A 27,564-nucleotide genomic window follows, 5' to 3' on the forward strand; every position below is an offset into this window, starting at 1 on the left:
TTGTGCCTTCAAGACCTGCTCTGGCCCTATCTCGTATATACCATTTCCATTTTACAATAGAGTGCTGCTGTGCACGCCCAACTTTATGGCTTGGTGGGTCAGACAACACCCAGCTCATGATAGGCAACTCAGGTCTCATGGTAACTTGGTGGCCCATGGTTAAGTGTTCAGTCTCTACAAAGGCCCAGTAGCAGGCTAAAAGCTATTTCTCAAAAGGAGAGTAGTTATCTGCAGCAGATGGTAAGGCTTTGCTCCAAAATCCTAAGGGTCTGTGTTGTGATTCTCCTATAGGGGCCTGCAAAGGCTCCAGTCAGCATCTGTATTTGCCACTGACACTCCCAGCACCATTGGATCTGCTGGATAATACAGCCTAAGTGGCAGAGCAGCTTGGACAGCAGCCTGGACTTGTCGCAGAACCTCCTGTTGTTCAGGTCCCCACTCAAAATTAGCAGCTTTTTCATTCACTCGATCAGTGGGCTGGAGTAGCACACCCAAAGGAGGAAAATGTTGTCACCCAAATCCAAAAAGACCAACTAGGGATTGTGCTTCTTTTTTGGTCATAGGAGGTGCCAGATGCAGCAACTTATCCTTCACCTTAGAAGGGATATCTTGACATGCCCCACACCACTGGACACCTAGAAATTTCACTGAAGTGGAAGGCCCCTGTATTTTTGTTGGATTTATCTCCCATCCTCTGACATGCAAATGCCTTACCAGTAAGTCTAGAGCAGTTGCTACTTCTGTTCACTAGGTCCAATCAACATGACATCACCAATATAATGGACCAGTGTGATGTCTTGTGGGAGGGAGAAATGATCAAGGTCCCTGTGGGCAAGATTATGACATAAGGCTGGAGAGTTGCTATACCCCTGAGTTAAGACAATGAAAGTATATTGCTGACCTTGCCAACTGAAAGAAAACTGTTTCTGGTGGTCCTTACTAATAGCTATTGAGAAAAAAGCATTTGCCAGATCAATAACTGCATACCAGATACCAGAGGATGTATTGCTTTGCAATGATACCACATCTGGAGCAGCAGCTGCAATTGGAGTGACCACCTGGTTGAGCTTACAATAATCCACTGTCATCCCCCAAGACCCATCTGTTTTCTGCACAAGCCAAATAGAAGAGTTGAATGGGGATGTGGTGGGAATCACCATCCCTGCATTCTTCAAGTCCTTAAGAGTGGCAGTAATCTCTGTAATCCCTCCAGGAGTCCAGCATTGCTTCTAATTTACTATTTTTCTCAGTAGGGGCAGTTCTAGTGGCTTCCACTTGGACTTTCCCACCATTATTCACCTCACTACATGAGTTAGAGAGCCAATGCGGGGATTCTGCCAGTTGCTCATTATGTCTATACCAATTATACATTCTGGAACTGGGGAAATAACTACAGAATGGGTCCTGGGCCCCAGTGGACCCACTATGAGATGGACCTGAGCTAAAACTCCATTGATCACTTGGCCTCCATAAGCCCCCACTCTGACTGGTGGACCAGAGCGATGTTTTGGATCCCCTGGAATTAATGTCACTTCTAAACCAGCATCTAATAATCCTCTAAATGTCTGATCATTTTCTTTTCCCCAATGCACAGTTACCCTGGTAAAAGGTCATCAGTCTCCTTGGGGAAGGCCTGGAGAAAGATTAACAGTATAAATTTGTGGCAGTGAAACAGGGTTCTCCCCCAAAGGGACCTGGCCTTCCCTTCATTCAAGGGGCTCTGGGTCTGTAAACTGTTTCAAGTCTGGAAATTGATTAAGAGGCCTTGACTCTGTGTTTTGTAATTCAGGTTAGACTTCTGTTCACTTGACCTAGAACTCTTTTGTTTATACAGCTCAAACAAGAATTTAGTAGACTGCCCTTCTATTGTATTTCTAGGTACCCGATAATTTACTAGCCAATGCCACAAATCTCTGTGAGTCATATAATTTTGACTTTTGCTTTGAGTTTGCTGTCTATTATAATAGCCACGTCTTCTCTGTCTTTGGTGATTAGGTGCTGCCACCTGGCTTCTCCCAACTCGGGATCTAGTCATCTCCACTGTGTTTAAGGATTCCTGCTCAGTGACAGCAGTTCCTACAGTAATATCTGACCTACAGAGAAGTGCAACTACAGAGCTCTTCAGGGATGATGGCACTAGTCTCACAAATTTATTTCTCACTGTTCTGGTAAAAAGTGCATCCTCCAGACATTCCTGGGGTATAAGAGCAGGCTTTGCATGATAAATCCACTCTAACATTCTAATCTCTCTAAGCCTCTGGATCCCTTCATCTACATTATACCAGGGCAGTTCTGGCATTTCAACTTCAGGCAATGTTGGCCACCTTCTGATCCATGTTTCAACCAACCATCCAAACAAACTGTTAATACCTTTTCTAACCCCTCAAGCTCTAACATTGAATGCATAATCTCTGCTTAGTGGGCCCATATCAATAAATTCAGCCTGGTCCAGCCTTATATTCCTCCCACCATTATCCCACACTCTTAAAATCCATTGCCACACATATTCCCCTGATTTCTGTCTATATCAATTGGAAAACTCACACAGTTCTTTTGGAGTATAACACACCTCTTAATGTGTGATACTTTATACCTCACCTTTAGGGGCCTGTTGGGACTTTAGTCTAGTTATAGGTCTGGAAGAAATGAGGAGTGGTGGGGGTGGGTCATGAAAAGAATTAGAAATATCTTTCAAGCTATTTGCTTCAGGGCCTTCATTTGCAGTTTCATCTGGGGAAACACTCTAGAGCTTATCCCTTCAGGAGGAGGTTGGGTGGCCAGCTCCTCAATGGAGGCTGGAAGTGGGGCAGTTATGTCTTCAGGACAAACTATTACAAGGTAATCTAGAGAAGACTCAGCATGATCTAGGGTTTCAACCTCACCCCTGACATCATTATCAATCCGTATGTCCCCATCCCATTTTTCAGGGTCCCACTCCTTTCCAATCAATGCCCTCACTTTAATGGCAGACACCATGCAAGATTGAGATTTCAGTTTATGTGGTAAAGTTGCTACTCTAACAATAAGATTCTGAGTCTGATTTTCAGAGATCTCCAGTCTATGACTACAGGGAATAAGATTTTTCTTCAGGATACTCATAGAAACATCTACATCTGTTAGACGGCATTTAAGCTTCTTGTTTGAGGCCTTAAGCCCATCCCTTTCACTCCTTAATGTAGCCAGTGTATCTAACAACAACCAACCAACATCTCTATACCTCTTATTTCTACAAAACTCTGTAAAGGTATCAAAAACATTTTCCTCCAGAGCCTGGCCTCGTACAAATGAAGCATTAGGAGAATCAAATGGTGATATTTTGACTATCTCTTTTGCCAACTCACTCCATGAATTGGGAATGTCATTCTGATTATGGGTATCAGAATCCTTCGTGTCTTTGAGTCCAGTCAGAGTAGAAAACCATTCATAAAAATCCATTTTTAAGATTCTGTTTCTTAAGAACCACTTCTGGTACCAAGATGTATTAGTCAGGGTTCTCTAAAGAACAGGGAACAGTCAAAAATATAAAATTTATAAAAGTGTCTCATGTGACTGTGGGAATGCAGAGTCCAAAATTCACAGGGCATGCTTTGAAGCTGATGATTCTGATGGAAGGTCTGGATGAACTCCACAGGAGAGGCTCACCAGTCAAAGCAGGAAGAGAGCCTGTCTCTTCTGAATCCTCCTTAAATGGCTTCCAGTGATTATATTAAACATCACCCATTGCAGAAGACACTTCCTTTTGGCTGATTACAAATAGAATCAGCTGTGGATGCAGATGACATGATCATGATTCAATTCTATGAAATGTCCTCATTGCACCAGACAGGCCAGCACTTGCCCAACCAGACAAACAGGTACCACCACTTGGCCAAGTTGACACATCAACCTGACCATGACAGGTGCATCACAGGGACTTCTCTTATCTTGCCAGGTTTCTCTTTGGGGGTGAACCCTGTTACACTGCCACAAATTTATACTGTTAGTCTTCCTCCAATCCATTGATTTTTAGAATATACACTATGTTGTGCAACCATCATCACTTAACTACTTTTATAATGTTTCCATCAGTCTCCAAATAAGGCCAATACCAGTTAACAGTCCCTCCCAATTTCCCCCCTCCCCTACACTCTGGGACCCACTACCTTGCTTCTGTCTTTATAGATCTACCTATTCTGAACATATCATATATATGGAATTATACATGTTAGTTTGCAAGCTGCCAGAATGCAATATATCAGAACTGGAACTGAGGTAGTTTACAAGTTTAACCTCAGTATTATTGTTGTATAACTTTATGAATTTATGTGTCTCACTTTATGCATTTATGTATATTTGTGTGCATCATTCTATAAATTTATACATTCATTAAGGTATATAAATGTAGGTTCTCTTGAAAGAAGAAAAGCAGAATGTCTGCATTACTGTAAATCACATCCAGGCTTACTCAAGCATGTTAAAAAATATCAGTGTGCAAGCAAGGAGGCTGCCAGGCCTGTTCCTTGCCATGTACATGAGCTGACCTTATCTCAGACAAAAGAGTTCAGCTAAGGACCAGATAGCAGCTCCCACCCTGCAAGTTCTGTCTCTATACTTTTCCAGTGCTTGCCACCCATTCCCTTAGTAACTCCTGCCTTCCTCACTAGCCTGTATACTCTAGAAACAAAGAATAATGGGGACTCAGACTTTGGACAGAGAGTCTTCTGGGCCTTCCTGTGATAAAGTTTTGCTGACTTCTCAGAGGCTCAGGTGCTGTCTTGGGTGGATTGGAGTTTTTCCTACTTCATTTCTAATGCATTGGCTGGGAAACTCTGCACCCCAAGGAAGAGATACCCTTATGTCCCCTCCCTGCTGTGTACTGATCTCAATCATCTTCAGGGTGCTCCCAGAACTTTTTTTTACAGTTTGAGATCATCTGACTGGAATGGGGCTCTGGCTTGCCTGGACTTGGGAAGGCCCTCTGCAGCCCTGAGAACTGACCCAGAGCTCCACCCATTGGACTGGTAAGAACAGCTGTTCACTGAGCACCTATTGAGCAGGTATAGGAACTGTCAGATTCTGCCTTTCAGGCAGAGGAGGAGGCTGATCTCCTCCTAAACCAGGCCAAGTTACCTTCAGAGAAGCTGGAAGAGAAACCTCAGGTAGTTAGAAACACACTGGTTTGGGGAGGGAGTCATACATAATTTGTCATATTGTTGAGTTCCTGGTGTGTGAAAGTGCATGAATGAGTTGTGGCTCTGTCCAGAGGCTTTGGAGTTTCATCACCCACGTGATGAAGTGTGTGTCCCAATCTGCAGTTCTGTGGGTTCTTGTTATGGCTTGCACGGCGGTGCCCTCGATCAAATGAGAGAGTTGTGAGGGTCCGGGTTGGGGGGTTATACCAACCCACCTTATGCCAAGAGAACCCTAAATTCCCGTGAGGGAAATGGTCAGAGACAGATGAACAATTGTCATCTTGTTTATTTGTTTATTTGTCATCTGGTTTCCCGGGAGGATCACTATGGGTGGTACTGAGAGCAAAACTCCCTTAGCATGCCTCATTAAGAACTTGAGGGAAGTTTTTCTGGAGACTATGGAGTGAAGCTCAAGCCCCAGGAGCTGTGTAAATTCTGCCATTTGGACTGGCCCTCTTTTGGATTTGGATGGCTGTCGGAGGGATTGTTTGACTCCCAGCTGATCCGAGCCATCTGGCAAGTTGTCACGGGACAGCCTGGACAACCTGACCAATTTCCATATATTGACTTCTGGCTCCAAACTCTTCAAAATTCACCACCATGGCTAAAAGCTTGCATTGAAAGCCATGCAACAGTCCTAGTGGCCCATGCCAACCTGGGTGTTCCACTCCCAGGAGAGGTTGCCACAAAGAATTTAGCCTGCACAGCCATGAAGGTTTCAACCCTAGAAAGATCTCTGCTGTGGAGAGAAAAGCACTCCGACCACCTAGATAAAGAGACAGAGAAACTGCCACCACTGCTTCCACTCTTGACACTCACTGCTGGCGGCTGCGAGTCATGGCACAGAAGCCCAAGCCCTGGCACCTTCCCCACTGCCGACAGAAGCTCTCCGTGACTGTGCACATCAGAGCATGATCATTGGAGCCTTGGCACCCTCCCCGCTGCCCACAGAGACTCTTTACCCTGGCCTTCCTAAGTCTTCAACCCCAGAAAAACCTCCAGTCCTCCCAGCTGAAGAAGAAAACCCATTGCCTCTGACTTACTCAGCTCCAGCCTCCCAACCCCCACCACAAGTACCAGTTTTGGTTCTGGAGGTACCATCAGCTCCCCTGATGCCCTCTACTGAGAACCCCACCTCATCAGGGACCCCAGCCAGCTCTCCACAGCTGTTTCCCATTTCGCCAGGTCCCAGTCTGCCCGAACTCTCTCCAGAGATCCCACAAACCTGAAACCTTTACTCCCAAGCTGGAAAAGCTTGTGGTGCCCTAGGGGCTTTACAGCTGCCCCTGTGGGAAACCCAAGCACTGTTTTACTATGATCCAGAAGGCAAGTTGCAGAGAGGTGTAAGAGAAAGATACATTTGTAGAGGTATAAGAGAAAGATACATTCTACACATTGTAGAACAGATGTGTGCATCTGTTCACCTGATGTTGCCATTGCATATAACTGATGTTGCTATTATGTGAGCTTGGTAAAAAAGCAGTTGAAATGTGCACTCTAGTTGAGAAGACTGGCTGTCCTCTGGAAGGAGGTGTACTTTGATAAAGATATCTAGATCCCAGGAGAGTCCTCTCTGTCCCTAGCCAGTTTCCAGAGAACCAAACTGGGCCTGGGCAGGTAGACTAATTGGAATTCAACCACTATCGTGTAAAGATATCATAAAAACTGCATGCAAACAGTTAGAGAGGAAGAAGAATCTTATGAGAGAGGTTGAGCACCTCATCAGAATCTTATGCTCTCCTATGGATTTTAACTAAGGAGACTCTGAATGCTGTCTCTAGGATTGCTGTGGATTTTATGAATGAGACTTGGAATGCTGCTTCTGAAACTCTCCAGCATTTCTCACCAGGTGTTGGTGCCATCTTATTTGGTGATGTAACTATGCCTTATTTTTGAAAGTTCTTTTTATTACTATCTTTTAATTATTTTCTTTAATTACTTTCCTAATAAAACCTGTTTTTATATCACTGAAGTCTGTGTTGTTCATGAACCCAGACCTATAAATTAAGTGGCCATAAATATTACATTGTCTTTCATGTGACAAAATTGGTGCTGTGATCAGGATTCGCATTTCAGCACAGCTTCATAGTGGTGAATGTCAATAAGACGAACTTTGGAAGATTTGTGTAAAACATATGGATTGTGCCCTTCTGAATATTTTAATGCTTTATTAGGACCATTTTTGATAGATTTGAAATTGTCAGTTTCCTGTCCTTTTTGTATGAATAAGGTAGTTTCAGATATCCCCTTGCATTCTGCTTTCTACTGCTATAAGACATTTGGGAGTTTGTAGGTCAGTACAAACTTCCTGTATGTCAGAGAGTCTCACTGATGTGAGAGCAGTGAAGGTCAAAATCTCTGTAAAAATAAAAAAGTGCCATCTCCTTTATCCGTTTTGGCTGTGTGTTCATTGTTACAAATATTAGTAAGAAATTTATTTAGGAGTTGGCAGAGGCATTTAGCAATATCTGATGCAAGGGCCCATGGCCTTCATCCAAATACTACCAAGAGATTAATAGTGGGTCATAAGCTTTGGATACCAATTAATAAATGTCATTTTTAAAGAAGTTCTTTGTAAAAAATTCTTCTAAGCCCACAGTAAAGAGCCAGGAAATCCCAGGATGGGATGAGCTACTTTTCTCCTCACTTGCAAGGGAATGGGCAAAATATACAGGACCCTATGAATATTGGGACACTAGAATTAAACAGGGAGAACCTACTTAGGTTACTCTTTGTCTATAAAATATTCCACTAGAAAAAGGGAAAAAATGATTGGAGTGTGTAGAAGAGGATGGGCTTTCTTAACAGCATTTAGAAAAATGTGTGAACAGAGAGATCAAGCAATTTTTGAAAAAAAAAGAATTATGAAAAAGAATTGACAGAATTACAGGGGAAAATATGCTACAGTGACACAATTTGGTGCTGGAAGATCAAGTTTGTAATTATTGGACAGTAGCTGAAAAAGCTGCAGTTCATGTGGCCCAATATAAACATACAAAGAGATGAGGTAAAGTGAACAAAAGGAAAGTACATATGGTAATAGCCACTGCCACTGTTAATTGGAACCCTGATAAGTGGGATTGTGATGTGTGGGATAAAACAGATGATGAGAATGATGATGAGCAAAATTGGAATACTTTAGATGAGAAAGTTTGTCAGAAAGAAAAGAGTAAATAAATATCCTCCAGAAATGGGAGTGTGCCCAATACAAAGGTGAAAGGAAGACAAAGAGTGTGATCAGATTACTTTCAAAACCACCATAGAAGATTTTACAGAACAAGAAATAACTGGCATTCTTGGCCATTTCTCTCAGAAAACTGGTGAGCTATTAATTACCTGGATGGTTAGAATCACTGACGCAGGGGTTAGAGGAGTGGTGTTGGATTATGCTGATTGTATGAAATTTATAGGAATGAGCATCAATCCCTTTATACAGACTGATTTCTTAGAGTTTAGTCAGTGGGCAGGAGAAAGTTCTAACTTGCTAGCATTGACTGCACAGGGTTGTAATAAACAATACCCTACTGATACCATGTGGCTGTGAAGTGATCAGCCTTGGTACAAATTACAAAGTGCCATGCAGAAAGTAAAAGAGGAAGTTTTGAAGTCAGCAATCATGATAGAGGAGGCTGAGGAATATCACCTTATTACAATTACCGCCTGTGTTAGTTAGATTCAGTTGTCAACTTGGCCAGGTACGCATACCTAATCTTGTTGCTGCGGACATAAGCCAACGGTACGTGAACCTCATCTGTTGCCAATTACATCTGAAGTCAGCTAGGAGGCATGTCTGCTGCAATGAGTGACGTTTGACTTAATTGGCTGGTGCTTAACTGAGAGATTGCAATGTAGCACAGCTAAGCAGCTCGGCATTCCTCATCTCAGCACTTGCAGCTGTGCCCAGGCCTTTGGAGATGGAGAAAGAAGTCACCCCAGGGAAAGTTGTTGGAACCCAGGGGCCTGGAAAGAGACCATCCTGTGCCTTCCACGTAAGAAAGAGCCTCAGTGGAAAGTTAGCTGCCTTTCCTCTGAAGAACCAACAAAATAAATCCCCTTTTATTAAAAGCCAATCCATCTCTGGTGTGTTGCATTCTGGCAGCTAGCAAACTAGAACACTGCCTCACAGAGAAATGTGATAATTAAGGTAGCACCTCCAGCATATAAACATTTGGTAATGACTTTATCAGGAGAAACAAGCCATCCGTTTAATGAGGTTCTGGATAAACTAGCAGAGTTAGGAGATATAGGAGATTGGACAACAGGGGAAGGAGAAACTGAAAGATATAATGGAAACCAGTTTTCTAACACAAATGACAAAATTTCTCACAGAGACATGTTCCATGCCCTGCTAAAAGCTGGGGTCAAACCAGAGAGTATTGATGAAATGTGGAGAATGTATAAAGAAAAATGTAAACTGAGTCATAATCATAAAGTAGATGCTGATAATACCCTCCTTCTTGACAAAAGAAAAGATTTGTCTCCAGCTCCCTCAGCACCTTTATACTCTGATTTAACCCCTTTCTTTCAGACTCAGGCATAGGGATCAGGCCAAGCCTCACTGTCTATCAAAGATATACATATATGAAATTCTTGCCTTCATATAAATTTAACTATATATTGGAAAAATGGATCAACTTCAATTGCTAGAGCTCAATTCAAGCTCTAGCTTCAATTGATACTGGGACACATGGCCAATTTAATATATGGTAATTGCTCTAAGTTCAAAGGTGTTCCTATTACTATTACTGGTCTAGGTGGAGCTGAAATTAAAGCTAAGCAATTAACATTATCAATGAAAATTGGGCAATTGCCATGGCAAGATTATTCTGTTGTTATGGTTCCAATACCTGAATATATTATTGGAAGAGATGTGCTAAAAGGAATGACTTTATGTTTGCCTGATGGAAAATATCAGTTTGCAGTATGAGCCTTAATAGGTGTCCATAGTGCTGGTGGTAAAAGTATATATGCCTCCAGTAACATTGCCTACTCCAGCTAAAATAATTACCATGAAGCAATATACAATCCCTGGAGGGCAAGAAGAAATAAGCAATACAATAAAAGAATATGTAAAGGTTGCTGTATTAGTTCTTACTACCACTCAATGGAATAGTCCTGTGTGGTCCATATGCAAATCTGATGGTTCCCAGCAGATGACAGTTGATTATAGAGAACTTAATAAAGTAACTCCTCCTTTGTTTGCAGCAGTGCCCAATACTATTACCTTAATTGAATGAATTCAAAAGTATAAGGGACACTGGTATGCTGTTATTGATATAGCTAGTGGTTTCTTTACCATTCAAATAAATCCTGAACAATGGAATCAACTTGCATTCTCTTGGCAGAGTTGTCAATATACTTTTACTAGACTACCGCAGGGATATTTGCAAAGTCCAACCATTTGTCATCAAACTGTAGTGGAACATTTAGATACTTTCCCCTTTCTTCCTGATATTCAATTAACTCTTTATATTGATATCATGCTACAGGCTGAGAGTCAGGACCTAGTAAAACAGACTCTACAAGACTTAATAGCTCAATTAAAAAGTAAAGGATGGGAAATTAATCCAGCTAAAATACAAGGATCTGCACAGCAAGTAAAATTTTTAGGAATAAATTGGAATCGAGGACATAGAGAAATACTGCCTAAAACTCAACAGAAAATTCTGGATTTTCTCCCACCTAGACAAAAAAAAAGTGGCACAAAAATTCATAGGGTTATTTGGAGATTGGAGAGATCACGATCTTCATTTGAGTGCAATTTTAAGGCCCTTAAATGAAATAACTAGAAAAAATATAAATTTGAATGGGGAGAAAAACAGAAGAAAGCCTTTGAAGAGGCAAAAATGGCAATCCGGACTGCCATGGATTTATGGCCTTTGAAACAAGGACCAATAGAAATTCATGTAACTGTGAAAGATTCATATGCTAACTAGAGTATATGGCAGTGACAAGAGGGAAAAAGGTTCCCTTAGGCTTTTGATCTAGAAAGCTGCCCTCCTCTAGTGAATCATACACTCCCTCTGAACAACAAGTGCTCCCTGTTTTGGGGGCTTAACTGAAACAGGACAGATGACTTTAGGGCATGATGTATTGCTCCACCATGGAATCCCCATTCTGAATTGGAAAATGAGCTCCCTTGTATCCCACAAAATAGGACATGCCCAAGAAGCGAGTATTATAAAATGGAAACAGTACATACAAAACAGAGCTAAAGCAGGAAAGGGAGGAGTGGATAATTTACATGAACAGGTGGCTACTAGCAATAGTAATGACAATCCCTTGCCAGAACCAAAGACTAGGCAAAGGTCTCCTGTAAAAGGGGGCAAGGATAGCTTCTCTATCTCCTCAACAAAAGGAACATGCATGGTTTACTGATGGAACAGCTGAATATATTAGACAAATATGATTATGGAAGGCTATATTTTATAATCCTCAAATTAAAGTTACTCTAGAAATTACAGGACAAAAAGGTAGTAGTCAATTGGCAGAACTGAAAGCAGTGCGTCAGGTATCAATGCAAAAGAAAGGGGGTGGATGTCATGTACTGATTCATGGGCAGTGATTAATGGATTAACTACTTGGCTGCTTATTTGGAAACAGAACAATTGGAAAATACCTGGAAGGGAATTATGGGGAAAAACATTATGGGAAGAGATATGAGAAATTGTCCAGTGTACTAAATATCTGGTTTTCATGTAGATGCCCACTCAACTCTAAATTCACCTGAATGAGGCATAATGCTACTGCAGATGTCTTGGCAAAAATTGCTGTGAATTCTATTACTGAAGAAGATTCTGCTCCTGCACAATGGGTGCATTGGCAATCTAGACATTTAAGCGCACAAGCTATGCATGGGTAGGCTGAAGCCAGAGGGATTGATTTACGTTTTTCTATCTTAAATCAGATTAAAAATCAATGTGAAATTTGTAAAAAAGATACTTTACAAACAATATAAAAATAGCAACAGGGATATTGGCAAGAGGAACACTACCCACTCAAATATGGTAAACTGGTTATATTGGACCATTGCCTATTAATAGAGGGTATCAATATATATGTACCTGTATAGATACCTACTCTTGAGTGCTTGTTGCCTGTGCATACCAACATGCCATCCAAGGGAATACTTGTAAAACTTTAGACATTATTACCTTATATTATGGACCCCCTTTACAAATTCAAAGTGATAAAGGATCACATTTTAAAGGAAAAGAAATAGATGATTATTGTCACCAACATAATTTAGAATGGATATATCATATCCCTTCTTATCCACAAGCTGTTGGATTGATCAAATGAATGAATGATTTATTAAAAGAAAAATTGCATAAATTAGGAGGAAATTCATATAAAAATTGGAAAGATAATTTGTTCATTGCATTACAGCAATTGAATAACTGACCTCTATGGAATTTTACTCCATTGGCAGGAATGATGACTCCAAATTTACAAATAAGGGATCAATACACAGGAGTAATACTAGAATGGTGGGCTGTAACTCCATAAACCCAAGCCCTATATTTGGGGACTTTGGGTTCAGCAGGTAATAATTTATATGCCGCTAAAGAGGTGTGGATTGATCTTAATAAAACAAATTATACATACTGGAATTGGTGTTAAAATTCCTAATGGTTATTTTGGACATATTCTCCTATGGTCTAATCTGGCATTAAAAGATATTCAAATTATGGCTGGAGTAATAGACGCTGAATATGATGGGGAAATAAAAGTACTATTTCATAATGTTTCTAAAGAACCAGTACGTGATGACTCAAGGAAGAGCTCAATTAGTTATAACACCATATAAATAAGGAGAATGGGAACAATTGCAAAGCCTCCAGATATCACTACTAGAAGTGGTGGTTTTGGATCTACAGAGATGAAGATTGGCTGCAAAGTATGGGTGAAAAAATATCCACGAGATAGATTGACACCTGCAGAAGGAATAAATAACACTGTAGTAATAGCATATTCAGGACAAAACAATATAGAGATTTGCCTACTAACCAACATTTTCTTCATGAATAAGTATGTTACAGTGTTCATCATCTTCAACTGGATAATTGCTAAAGGAGCAACTAATAATATGGCATCTTAGACACATACCTATGCACAAGTACATGACGTCTCTCACTGCTGGATCTGTACTGAGTTCTCAACGATGCCACTGAAAGGCTTCCATGGTGAATAACACCAACTACTGAACAGAACTGGACTTGGCTGGTACACACTGATATAGTTCCTCAGCTTGGGAGGAAGGACAGAGAGCTGTTGATAAACAGATTACTAACAATATGAACAAACCCCCTCCCCTGGTGGAGCATGCTACACACAATGGGTTTGGGTGGCTAACTGCTGAACATGTAAATTTAAGAGAAAAAGTACCAAGATGTATTGAACAACATCAGCAAGACTCTCAGTGGGTAGCAGGGTGGACTCCAGAATCATTTTGTAACATTACTTATTGTCAGCTATTCCCAACAAGTGGTGGTATGGTCATTGTTATGGTATGGATCTGCCCTTACTGACCGACTTCCTCAAGGATATATGTAGGTATGTGGATGATATGGATATTCTTATTTACCAGCTAACTGGATGAGTAGATGTACCTGGGGGCAGCCTTTTATGAAGGACAAATTCTTAATTCATTACCAAAAACCTCTTCTAATTGGGACACAGTGTACCACCAATGGCAGAGAGAAAAATATGTTGCTTGGTGGTTTTACCCTCTAACTATATTTCTTCCAGGGGCTGGAGATATTAAAGTAGAATTAGATATTGAAGACTTGGCTGAACATAGTGCTTGGGCTCTTAATCAAACTAGGCAAGCCCTAGCTTTAATGTTAGATGAAGCCACTCAAATAAAAAAAATAGTTTTGCAAAACAGAATGGCTTTAGATATTTTAACAGCTGTTCAAGGAGGATTTTGTGCTGTTATACATGTAAAATGTTGTGTATATATCCCTGATAATCAAGATTCTGTTGAAAATGCTTTACAAGAAATAGATAAGGAAGTAAAAGTTATGCACACATGTTCTAGTTTGCTAGTTGCTGGAATGCAACACACCAAAGATGGATTGGCTTTTAATAAAAGGGGATTTATTTCATTAGTTCTTCAGAGGAAAGGCAGCTATCTTTCAACTGAGGTTCTTTCTTATATGGGAAGGCACAGGGTGATCTCTGCTGGCCTTCTCTCCAGGCCTCTGGGTTCCAACATCTTTCCCCAGGGTGATTCCTTTCTGCATCTCCAAGGGCCTGGGCTGAGCTGCAAGTGCTGAGATGAAGTATGCTGAGCTGCTTTGGCTGTGCTATATTGAGCTCTCTCATTAAGCACCAGCCAATTAAATCAAACATCATTCATTGCAGCTGGCACACATCCTAGCCAACTGCAGATGTAAACAGCAACAGATGAGGGTCACATGCCATTGGCTCATGTCCACAGCAATAGAACTAGCACCTAGCCAATTTGACATGTGAATTTAACCACCACAACACCCCTTCTGAGGACCCTTTACAGTCATGGTGGAACTTCCTTCCTGGAAGTTGGCATTCAATATTAATGACATTAGCTGATATAATAGTATCTCAGATTCTAATTTGCTGTTTATTCTCCTGTTGCTGTACTCTTCGTCAAACATTTAATGGGAAACTCTACAAAGTGTGAGTCACTACTTGGGGTTCCATGTACTCTGCTTAATATATTGATTTCAGAATACAGATCTGAAAATATTGATTTGAGAATGTTGATCTGAGAATATTATGCCATGGCAGAAGAATTGAAGAATACTGTACTGGCTGGCTGATGTTTCTTTTCTTGCCCCAGACCAGGTGGCTTAATCTTTTAAAACTCTCTTTGTACCAGTTAAATAATGTTTAAATAATATGAAACCTATATAAAATATTTTAATGCTTTGTCCTGTATTTTTTTTTTCTGGGTCATTTTTTTTTATTAATTAAAAAAATTAACTAACAACATTTAGAAATCATTCCATTCTACATATGCAATCAGTAATTCTTAATATCATCACATAGATGTATGATCATCATTTCTTAGTACATTTGCATCGATTTAGAAAAAGAAATAGCAAGATAACAGAAAAAGAAATAAAATGATAATATAGAGAAAAAATAAAAATAAAAAATACAAAAAATATATAAAAAATAAAAAACAAACAAACAAACAAAAACTATAGCTCAGATGCAGCTTCATTCAGTGTTTTAACATAATTACATTACAATTAGGTAGTACTGTTCTGTCCATTTTTGAGTTTTTTTATCCAGTCCTGTTGCACAGTCTGCATCCCTTCAGCTCCAATTACCAATTATCTTACCCTATTTCTAACTCCTGATGGTCTCTGTTACCAATGACATATTCCAAGTTTATTCTCAAATGTCAGTTCACATCAGCGGGACCATACAGTAATTGTCCTTTCGTTTTTGGCTAGTTTCACTCAGCATAATGTTTTCTGGGTCCATCCATGTTATTACATGCTTCATAAGTTTATTCTGTCTTAAAGCTGCATAATATTCCATCGTATGTATATACCACAGTTTGTTTAGCCACTCGTCTGTTGATGGACATTTTGGTTGTTTCCATCTCTTTGCAATGCACCGGGTCATTTTGATGGGGTGTCACGGTGAGTGGCAAGATGGGTGCTACGTGTGAAGTGGGCAGAAAGGACCGACTCTTCCTTCTCTGCTAGAAGCCTGCACTTTGCTTCCATAGGCTCCCAGTGCCGCGGCTCCTTGCCACCCCCAGCTCAGTGCAGACCTGCCCTGAGTGTGCACTAAGTCCTCCTGCGCGGGCTTAGCCTTGATAAGGAATGAGTGACCGGTCCACCACAATCTCTGATGAAATAACCAGCACCTGGTGCCCACTGAAATTCACACACATTCTTTAAATTTTTTTAAATTTCTTTTTTGTTGCTGACATCTAACCCTGAATTTTCCTTGTGTTTGTTGTTTCATCTAACCTGGATCCCTGCATACTACTTGAAATTTCCAGCACTTTTGTGTTCCCAGATGTATGATTCAGTAACTTCTCTGCACTGCAGCTGCCACTTGTGGAACAGGGTGAAGGAGGGAAGGCTAGGGAGGTTTTTGTTACATCAGGGGCCCATCCACTTGCTCTCAGAGCCTGCAGCCCGGGTTCTGGGGCGTCAGCCAGACTTTAGCACCCAGCTCCATCATTGAGGACATGGGGGGCCCTCAGGCTTTGCAGAGCTCTCTGGGGGCTTGGATCTTTCCTTGTCAAATGAGGGAGGCAAAGTAGGTGGTTTTGTAGCTAACTACTACTAATATTTTGGGCCCCAAAATTCTTGAGAATAAATGCAACAAGAAAAAGAAGTCTCTTCTAGCACTGAATTATATCCAGAGCTTGGCTTCACATTATCAAATGAAAAGCAAATCTTATTTAAAGATTTTATAAATACAGTGCCCTCCCACTTGTCTGCACTGCCTAGTTTACTAGGACCCAGCTATGGCCTCAATTATCAATATGACAACTGTTCATCTTTGGAAAACTTTCATTGCCTCTGGATATGAGAGATGGAAATTCTGCTACTGCCTCAACCACCAAGTTACAGAGCTTCCCAGGTCTGGTCTGGGAGCATATTTAGTTCAGCAGAGCAGGTGATCAAGACATAAAGAGAAAAGTGGCCTCCAGCTGTTGGCTGTACCTGTGACGGTCACCTCTCCGAGTGAGGGTGGAGGTAACAGCCACTCTTAGGGTCAGGGTTTTAACCAGACATGACGTCGTCCTTCCCAGCAGGAGCATCTGGAGCTGCGGCCGGGCCACGGTGATCTTGGGTATGGTGGGGCTCTGCGTGCTGAAGAGACTCTTCTTTTGACTTTCAGGATCTGAGCTACCTCTTTGAATTATACTTAGAGCCGCTTCAAAATGAGACCTTTCTTACTCAAGATGAGGTAAATAATCCCTTCCCCTCTGTCCACCGGTCCATGGCTTATCTCCTTGTGTCTAGTAAATCTCCTAGGGGGTTACACTGACTGACCCCAAAGAACATCCCAGACTCATCGTCTCCAGAGAGTCCCAGCCTTGGCGATAGGTTTCCTCAGGGGTTACTTTTGTGGCCTTGGCCACGTGAAGCACCGAAAAGAACTTGGAGACGCAGAAGTACAGGTCTGCCCTTTCTTGCAGGATGATGGGGACATTGGAGGCTTCACTGGCACTCTTGATCAGAGACCTAGATCTCTCTGCACCCAAAACCCCGTCCCTGTACTGTTGCCCCCAGCCTGTAAGCTCGTGGAGGCCTGGGTACTGGCCTTTGTCCTGTATTTTAATGAAAATATATGTATAAACTAAATTTATCCCCAAAATGACCATGGGTTACAGCATGAACAGATCAGGCCCTAAGGACCAAATGTAAGGGAAAGATACATTTCTAGGGTCTTTTCTATTCACCTGATGTTGCCATTGCATGCAATGGATGTTGCTATTATATGACCTTTGTAAAAAAAAAAAGTGGTTGAAATGTGTACTGTAACTGTGAAGACTGGCTATCCTCCTGGAAGGGAGCATAATTTGATAAAGATATCTAGGTCCCAGGAAACTCCTCCTGGTCCCTAGCCAGTTCCCAGAGGACCAAACTGGGTCCAGTCAAGTAAGTAAATTAGAATTTGGTCACTATTGTGTAAAGATATAAAAACTGCATGCAAGCAGTTACATAGGGAGAAGAATCTTATGAGAGAGGGAGAGCACCTCATCAGAATCTTATGCTCTGCTATGGATTTTAACTAAGGAGACTCTGAATGCTGTCTCTAAGATTGCTGTGGATTTTTATGAGTGAGACTTGGAGTGCTGCTTCTGAAACTCTCCAGCATTTCTTTCCAGTTGCTAGTGCCATCTTATCTGATGATGTAACTATGCTTTATTTTTTAAAACTCTTTTAATTACTATCTTTCAATTATTTTCTCTAATTACTTTCCTAATAAAATCGGTTTTTATATCACTGAAGTGATATAAAACACTGAAGTGATATAAAACACTGAAGTCTGTGTTGTCCCACAAATCCAAACCAAATTAAGTGGCCACAAAAATTGTGTTGCCTTTCATGTGACAGGAAGCCAGCCCATGTTAATCTACCAGTCTTTTTCAATTTCTGACCTCATCAACTGGAAAAATGACACTCCCTTCTACACTGAGAAGCCCCAGGCTATGATCGACCTGCTCCAGTCAATTTTACACACCCATCAACTGACCTGGTGAGATTGCCATCAGTTCTACATCATCCTCTTCAACACAGAAGAGCACAGATTAATTTCACAAGCTGCTCTGAAGTGGTTAGAAGAAAGTGTTCCCAAAAGGGCCATAAATGCATCTAAATATGTTCAAAACTCCTTCCCAGATGCTGACTCATGGTGGGACCCAAACACTGAACCTGGAAGAAACAGTTTGAATCTCTACCAAGATACAATCATTCAAGGCATGAAAAAGGGAGCCAGAAAAACAATTACTATGTCAAAACTGCTGAAGTTCTACAAAAGCCAGACAAAGCCCCTAGCCAGTTCCATGAGTGCCTCTGTGAAGTCTTTAGACTATATACTCCTTTTGAGCCTTAGGTGCCAGAAAACCAGAAACTTGTTACCTCTGCATTTGTTGGGCAAGCCCAACCTGATATCCAGAGAAACCTGAAGAAATTAGAAGGGTTTCTGGGATGAATATATTCCAGCTCCTTGAAGGAGCTATAAAAGTCTACATGAACAGAGACCAAGAGGCACAGAGAGAGAGGCAGAAAACCGACTAAAGAAAAAAGTAGACCTGCTTGCTGCAGCACTCGCCCAGGGCACAGAGAAGTGCCTATTCTTGAAACCTGGAACCTTCAAGTGTCCAGGGCCAGAAAATAAAACACCCATTTATTGGGGGCCACTTGGAGAATGAAGAGGAGCAGCTCCACTGGGAAGGAATCAGTGTGCTTTCTGTAAAGAGGAGGGACACAGAGAAGCAGAATGCCCAAACAAAAAACTGGGAAAGGGGAAGCAAGCATCCCGCTAGCTATGAGGATCCCATAGCTACTGGATTTGTAGGCCTAATAGGCCTTGAAGATAATTCAGACTGAGACAGACTGGGACACTTCATACTTGGTCTTGGGAAGCCCATGGTCATGATGTCAGTAGGCAGGGGGCCCAAAAATGGACTTTATGGTAGACACAGGAGCAGAACATTCTGTTGTCATGCAGCAAATTGGGCCTAAAACTAAAAGGCCCAATTGGGGCCATTATTGGGGCCACTGGCATTTTGGTTCAACATCCCTTTTTAACAGCCTGCAAGTGTCTGCTAGGATCTCATGAAGTTTCTCATCAATTTCTTTGCCTTTCTGACTGTCCGGTAGCCCTAATGGGCTGAGACTTCCTGACAAAGTTCCAGGCCCAGATAAGTTTCAATGCAGAAGGATAACATTTCCCGATGCTAAAAGAACCCAGAGAGAAAAATTGTGGTGACCCCGACAGCCCCCAAGATGGAAGAGTGGTGCCTCTTTCTCACCAAAGAAAACCAAAACCTGCCTGACCATCCATAAATGCCAGGAGTTGATCCTTTTGTTTGGGCAGAAAATAGTTCACTGAGGCTAGCAAAAAATGCCCCTTCAGTCCTCATGGAACTCCATCTGGGAGTTGCCCCAGTGTGTCTTAAACAATATCCAGTCCCCTGGGAAGCCCAGGTGGGAATTCAGGTACACATCGACTGCCTGCTTATTCATGGCATACTACAGAAGTGCCAGTCCCTGTGAACACTCCTCTGCTACCAGTATGAAAACCTGGAACCAATAATTACCATGCTGTTCAAGATTTTCAGGCCATCAACAAAGTGACTGTTACATTATATCCCATAGTGCCAAACCCATATACTCTATTGAGCCTAATTCCTGCAACAGCGTCATTTTTCTCCTGCCTTGACCTGAAAGATGCTTTCTTCTGTGTTCATCTGGAACCAGTCAGCCAACCCATTTTTGCCTTTGAGTGGGAACATCCATGCACTGGAAGAAAACAATATTTCACCTGGATGTGCCTGCCTCAAGTGTTCAAGAATTCTCCCACTATATTTACCCAGACCCTAGGAAAGGACTTGCAGGAATTCCATGACAAAAAGTTTAATCACATTTTAGTCCAATATTTGGATGATCTGCTGTTAGCCAGCACCACCTCACAAGACTGACTAGAAGGTACTAAAGCACTCCTGACCCACTTAAATCAAAGAGGCTACAAGAAAAAGCCCAGATTTGCAAGAAATAGGTGAAATTCCTTGGATTTCACCTTGCTCAAGGCACCAGACACCTGGGGTTGAAAGAAAGCAAGTCATTTGTCAAATTTCTATACCCACATCTCAGGGACAAGTATGAGAATTCCTAGGGTTTGCAGGGTTCTGCCACATCTGGGTCCCTAACTTCACTGAAGTTGCTTGTATGAGGCTATGCAAAAAGCATAGAATTTGCCTCTGCCCTGCAGAGCAGAACAACAAAGAGCCTTTGAAACTCTTAACAAAGGAACTCATCTAAGCCCCAGCCTTGGGTCTCCTGGGTGTTGACAAGTCTTTCACTTTCATGAATGACAGGGAACAGCCATAGGGGTCCTACTTCAGAAATTAGGCTCCTGGGATCACCTGGTAGCTCATTTATCGAAGCAGATAGACTCGGTGGCCAAAGGATTGCCTCCCTGTCTGCAGGCTATCAGTGGCTGCTGTCATTCTAACTCTTGATGCTGAGATGTTAACTTTTGGCCAGCAATTAACCCTTTGCATTCCACACCAAATCAAAGCAGTTCTCCAGCAAAAGGGACATCATTTGCTTTCTATTTCCCAGCTGCTAAAATATCAGGCCCTCTTATGTGGCAAACTGAATATTCAAGTGGAAGCTGTATGCAGCCTAAACCTAGCTACTCTCTTGACAATGGGAGAAGGGCTGCTTGAGCATGAATGTACAGAAACCATAGAAGTGTTCTCTAACAGACAGATTTAAAGGACCAGCCTTTCTCCCACCCTGATGTAGAATACTATACAGACAGCAGCAGTTTTGTCCACAACAGGATGCAAAAAGCAGGGTATGTGGTGGTAATCCTGGGCTCAATTATGGGTTCTGGGCCCCTCTGCATAGGCACCTCAGCTCAAAAAGATGAACTCATTGCAGTTATCAGAGCCCTGATGTTAGGGGCAAATTCTACTGTCAACATTTACACTGACTTGAGGTATGCCTTCAATGCTGCTCAGGTGCACAGGGCCCTATACAAAGAAAGAGGACTGATCAATGCTGGAGAAAAGGAAATAAAACACAGCCTGGAAATCTTGGCCCTCCTGGAAGCAGTATGGGCTCCCTTGAAGTTTGCAGTCATCCACTTCCCCAAATATCAGTCAGAAAGCACAACAGTAGCCAGAGAGAGCCATCTGGATGATGAGGAAGCCAAAGCAACACCCTTAAGGGGAGCCTACACCTCTTCAGCAGCAGCACTCCTACCTGAACCTATAAGTGGTATATAGCCAAAATATTCTGACACTGAACATTCCTGGCTAAGCCATGAAGGCAGTGTCCTCCTACTGAATGGACAGTGGAAATTCAGTGATGGTCGATTAACAATTCCAGAAACACTCAGCCAAACCCTGGTTTCACAAGTTCATGAAAATAGTCCCTATGGAAAAACAGCCCTGGAGCAGTTTCTTCAACAGTACTTTTATGTTCCTGGACTGCACCAGCTTGCCCAAGCAGCCTTTGCTAAATGTGGAACTTGTGCTCAAAACAACACCTGACAAGGGCCAAAACCATCCTTTGGGAATTTAAGTCGTGGGACAGATGCTATTCAACAACACCCAAATAGAATTCCCAGAATTCTTCTGGGCAAGGGGGTATCATTATTTGCTAGTAGGAGTCTATACCTTCTCAGGATGGGTGGAAGCCATCCCACTTACTCAGAAAAAGCCCAGGAATTGGTCCATTTCTTATGCACATAAATCATTCTGAGGTATGACCTGGGCTCTGACAATGGACCAGCCTTTGTAGCCCAGATCATACAAAATCTCAGCAAAGCCCTCCATGTAAACTGGAATCTCCACACAGCATATAGACTGCAGAGTTCAGGAAAAGTGGAATGAATGAACTGCATCCTGAAGTCACTTCTGAAAAAACTCTGTCAGGAAACCAATCTAAAATGGACTGATGTACTCCCCCATGGCCTTACTGAGAATAAGATGCAGTCCCACAAAACAAACTGGCTTTTCCCCTTTTGAAGTTCTGTTCAGATGGCCTCCACTGCTGATAAAAGAACTCAAAGGAAATATTACACAATTTGGAGAATTAACTTTACAAAGGCAGCTCCACTCTCTCTAAGTTGCACAGCTGGGTAAATGAAAGATTCCCACTACAATTAAAGCCCCCTGTGCACTCCTTCACCCCAGGATCGCCAGTCTGGGTAAAAGATTGGAAAAATCACACACTAACACCTACTTGGTTAAGGCCTTATATGGTCCTTCTTTCTGCTCCTATAGCTGTTAAGGTTGCCGACATCATCCCCTAGATCCACCACTCCTGGCTGAAGCCTGGAAATGGCTCAATTCCATCTTGGAAATGCCAAGCTGAACCAGAGAACCCAGTGCATCTGACTTTGTGTAAGAAAACCACCTGCCCTGACCCCACAGCTTTGGAAATTGGCTTGTCTATGCAGGGCCAAAGCCAGAGGCTGAGAATATCTTTGAGTCTTGCTTCAGTCATCCTGGAAGCTGACTGATCTATGCACAGCTGAAGATTGAGGAATCAGTGGATAGACATCCCGGCCTGCTGGGTCTGTGGACTTACTGCCTTTTTCTTACTCTTTGTGTTTGTTTTTCACTTAGCAGTTTTAGCCCTCCTAGAAGTAGGTTGTCTAGAATTCTTCCCAAGAACTAATTTTACTCTAATTTGGGGGATCCCTCATATCCAGGCAGCTTCCCCCTTCCTATATAAGTTGCAGAATGCTGTTTTTATATCTAATCTTGCTTGTACTTTCCCGAGGTCCCTTCAGAATTGCTGCCCCAGATTCCTGCCATGAGTGCATCCACATCACCCAGCTGGAAGACACAGTTACTTCCACGTTGGTATTTCACACTCATTACACTTGCCAAGGTGTCCCCAAGGGCTTCTGTACCTACAATCAGATCACATACTCAATCTGTGACCCTGGGAGGGACCATCACTACATCTGCCACAACCCTAACAAGGTTGAGCACAAAATGGTGATAGAATTAAAATTCCACAAAGAGGGGGAAGAAATAATAGTGGGCAAAGCCACTGCTTCGATAAGCCAACAAGCAGTGTCTCTACTCTTTAACACTTTCATTGCCTGTCCTGCCATAGGCCTGGCTAGGCACTGTGTGTTACAATGAATAGGAAGCCCTCAAGGTGCCCTCCTACCGAGAACACTAAGTACCACCAGTTGCTGTGTGCTTACCAAATGGAAAACTCCCAATGTACCCTCTTACAAATAACACCAAGTACCCCCAGTTGCAGGATGAAGCATTGCAACCTCACTAGTCTTACCATTTTAAATATTCATGATACTCAGTGGGAAAAAAGTCCAGGTGCTCTTTGGAGTGAAGTGGTCCCCTAAAGTCATCACTGGCCCCAGCCTATATATGAAAAGAACCATGAACCTTATAATGATAAAAATTTCAGGTATTCCATTCCTTCTATAAGGAAATACAAGAATGACCTGCCAGCTAATTCCATAAACAATCAAAATCTGTTCTTTCAACTAGCAGAACAGGTGGCCTCATCCCTAAATGTGTCCTCCTGTTATGTCTGTAGAGGAAGGAACAAATATCAGGAACAAATAGCCATGGGAAGCAAGGGGAATTATTGCTTTCATACCCAGTCTATGAATCAGAAATTAACTTGGGTCCAAAAAAGAGACATGCAAATAGGGAATTGGAAAGACAACAAGTGGCCTCCCAAGCACATTATCCAGTATTATGGGCTAGCAACATGGATGGAGGATGGATCATGGGGATATCAAACCCCAATTTATGTGCTAAACTGCATTATTTGGCTTCAGGCAGTGGTAGAACTAATCACAAATGAAACTGCCCATGCTCTGAATCTGTGGCACAGCAACAGACCAAATTTAGAACAGCCATCTATCAGAGTCAGTTGGCTCTTGATTATCTGTTAGCCAATAAAGGTGGAGTCTGTGGAAAATTCAACCTTTCCAACTGTTGCTTGGAATTAGACAGCCAAGGAAAAGTAATAGAGGAAGTCACCAATTGCATGAGAACCCTAGCCCATGTCCTAGTAAAACAAACCTGTAATGGCTGGTACCCCAAAAATGTATTCAGAGGGTGGTTCTCAGCTTTTGGAAGGTTCAAAACCCTAATTGGAAGTGTTTTAGGGCTGCTCTGTATATGTCTTATCCTCCCTTGCCTCCTCCCTTGTTTGCTAAAAAGTATAAGTCAAACTATAGAAGCCTTAGTGGACAGAAAAACTGCCTCCCACTTACTTCATCTCAGAGGCTGGCACCCCTTGAACTATCACAATTATGAATTAGCCCCCACAAGCAAAAATGGTGCTACACCTATAGAATAAAATATGATAAATATTATCATTAAAAGGGAGAATGAGATAGTTTACAAGTTTAACCTCAGTATTATTGTATAACTTTATGAATTTATGTGTATCACTTTATATACATTTATGCATATTACCCTGTATATTTGTGTGCATCACTATAAATTTATGCATTCATAAAGGTACATAAATGTAGGCTTTCTCAAAGGAAGAAAATCAGAATGTCTGCAGTGCTGGAAATCATGTCCAGGCTTACTCAAGCATGTCTGAAGATATTGGTGTGCAAACAGGGAGGCTGCCAGGTCTGTTTCTTGCCATGAACAGGAGCTGCCCTTATCTCAGATGAAAGAGTTCAGCTAAGGGCCAGATATAAATGCCCACCCTGCAAGTTCTGTCTCTGTACTTTTCCAGTGTTTACCACCAATTCCCTTAGTAACTCCTGCCTTGCTCACTGGCCTATATAATCTAGAAACAAAGAATAATGGGGGCTCAGATTTTTGATGGAGAGTCCTTTGGGTCTGGCAACAATAAAGTTTTGTCCACTTCTCAGAGGCTCAGTTGCTTTCTTGGGTAGGTCAGAGTTTTCTCTATTTCAGAATAGCTTTTAAATGGAAATTTAATGAAGTACAATTTTACAGTTCTGAGGAAGTGAAAGTGTCCAAATTAAGGCATAAATAAGAAGTTGCCTTCACTCAAGAAAGATAGATGGATCTAGAACATCTCTGTCAACTGAGCAGTCATGTGACTGGTATCTGTTGGTCGCTTGCTCTTGTGATTCATTACTTTCAGCCTCTGTCCCTGAGGAGGCTCTTCACTTTGCTTCTCTGGGGCTGGCTTCCATCTCTTGTTTTCCTTTGACTTTATCCAGATTTTGGCTTGCTTAGCATCTCATGGTGACATCTTTTGGGCTCCAAGCATCTTCAAACACCCATGACTCTGTTCTCCAAGTGTCAGTATCTGTGTCAGCTCTGCTCTGAAGTTTCTGTTGGCTCTATCTCTGTTGGCTCTGTTGCTTCTGCCATATCTGTAATTTCTCCAAAATGTTTCCTCTTTTAATGGCTCTAGTAATCTAATCAACACCCTCTGGAATGGGTGGAGTCACATTTCCATCTAATCAAAATACCTACAAATGGGTTTGTTAGGCACATGAGACAGCGAGTCAAAGCTTAACAGATTTATTGGGGGAAGAGAAAGCAGGAAGAAGCAGAAGGGAGCCACCAACACAAAGGTCTGTGGAAGTTAGAAAAATGGCTCTGACTCTTTGTTCTGGGAGCTGTGTTTTAAAAGGTAAGTGATGCCAGGATGGGAGGGTGCCCACTAGGTGGTGTGTTGCCCCTTGATTGGATGGGGTCTTGTTGACTTAGCATATGATAGATTGCTGAAATATTCTCCTTTAATGTACAGGTGCATGTATTGGGCAGAATGAGACTCTGGCAGGAGAGGGTGTTAGCAGCAGTGCTGTCTGGAGGATACAATACTAGCTAGTATGGCAATTAGTTCATATCTGGATCCTTGGACCTGCCAATGATGCTGAGGAGGGGGGTCTACATCAAGAGTTACTTTTGCTCTTAGGATTCCTTTTCTGAAATCAAACAGGTGTGTCATATCTCCATGGAGATAACCTAATCAAAAGATTCCAACCTATATTATCAAATTAGAATTAAAAGAAATGGCTGCTTCCACAAGGTAGATCAGGATTAAAATATGCTTTTCCAGGGTACATAATATTTTCAAACCATCAAATACAATATGCAACTATTGGGCCTGGCTTCTTTCACTTAGCAAAATGTTTTCATAGTGCATCCAAATCGAAGCATGTTTCAGAATCTATCTCCCTTTTATGTCTGAATAATATCCTACTGGATGGATATACCACACTATTTTACTCATTCATCAGTTGATGGATATTTGGGCTCTTTCAAGTTTTTGACTATTGTGAATAATTTTGCTATGAATATTCATATACAACTTTTTGTGTGAACATATGTTTTCAGTAGACCAGGGTATATACCTAACAGTGGAATTTCTGGATCATATGGTAACTTTATGTTGAACATTTTGAGGAACCACCAAACTGTTTTCTGCAGTCACTGTACCATTTTATATTCCCACCAACACTATACTAGGGCTCCATTTTTTCCACATCCACACCAGCACTTGTTTTTTTCTATTTTTTGAATATAGCCATCTCAGTGGGTGTGAAGTAGTATTTCACTATGGTTTTCATTCCCATTTCCCTAATGGCTAATGATATTGAACATGTTTTCATGTGTTTATGGGCCATTTTTATATCTTTGGAAAAGGTATCTATTCAAATCTTTTGTCTGTTTTTTAATTAGGATGTTTATATTTCTATTGTTGAATTTTAAGCATCAATTCTTTGGCTTTTTCTGTCTCAGAAACAACTTTGAATTCTCCCTGTTGAATTTGGACTAGTGATGTAGCTTCATCCTTGAAAATCTACTCAAGGTCTTGTTGCTAGTTTTAAGCATAATGATAGTTGAGCAAACAGATTTTCATGTCAGGTTGGGAGAGTGTTTTCTTTACTTCCCATGAAAAATTGTATTAGAAGTATAATTTGGATTTAGACTAATCCCATTAGCAAATCAGTGATTGACTAAATTACCTCTGGTTGGTGCTATTATTGGTGCTCACTGGAAGTGTTGAAGCAGTATTTGGACAACTACTTAGAGGCTTGTTATACAAGAAATTCATGCATATTAAAGATTTTTGGGTTAGATCCCTTTGAGATTCCTTCTAATTCTAAGATTCTGTTTTTATTGCTTGAAACTACTTTGTCCCAGTGAAATTACATGAAAAGTATTGTATCTTATTTGTATCATCATTATATAAGG

The sequence above is a fragment of the Tamandua tetradactyla genome, chromosome 2, assembly GCF_023851605.1.
Source record: "Tamandua tetradactyla isolate mTamTet1 chromosome 2, mTamTet1.pri, whole genome shotgun sequence".
Classification (NCBI taxonomy): Eukaryota; Metazoa; Chordata; class Mammalia; order Pilosa; family Myrmecophagidae; genus Tamandua; species Tamandua tetradactyla.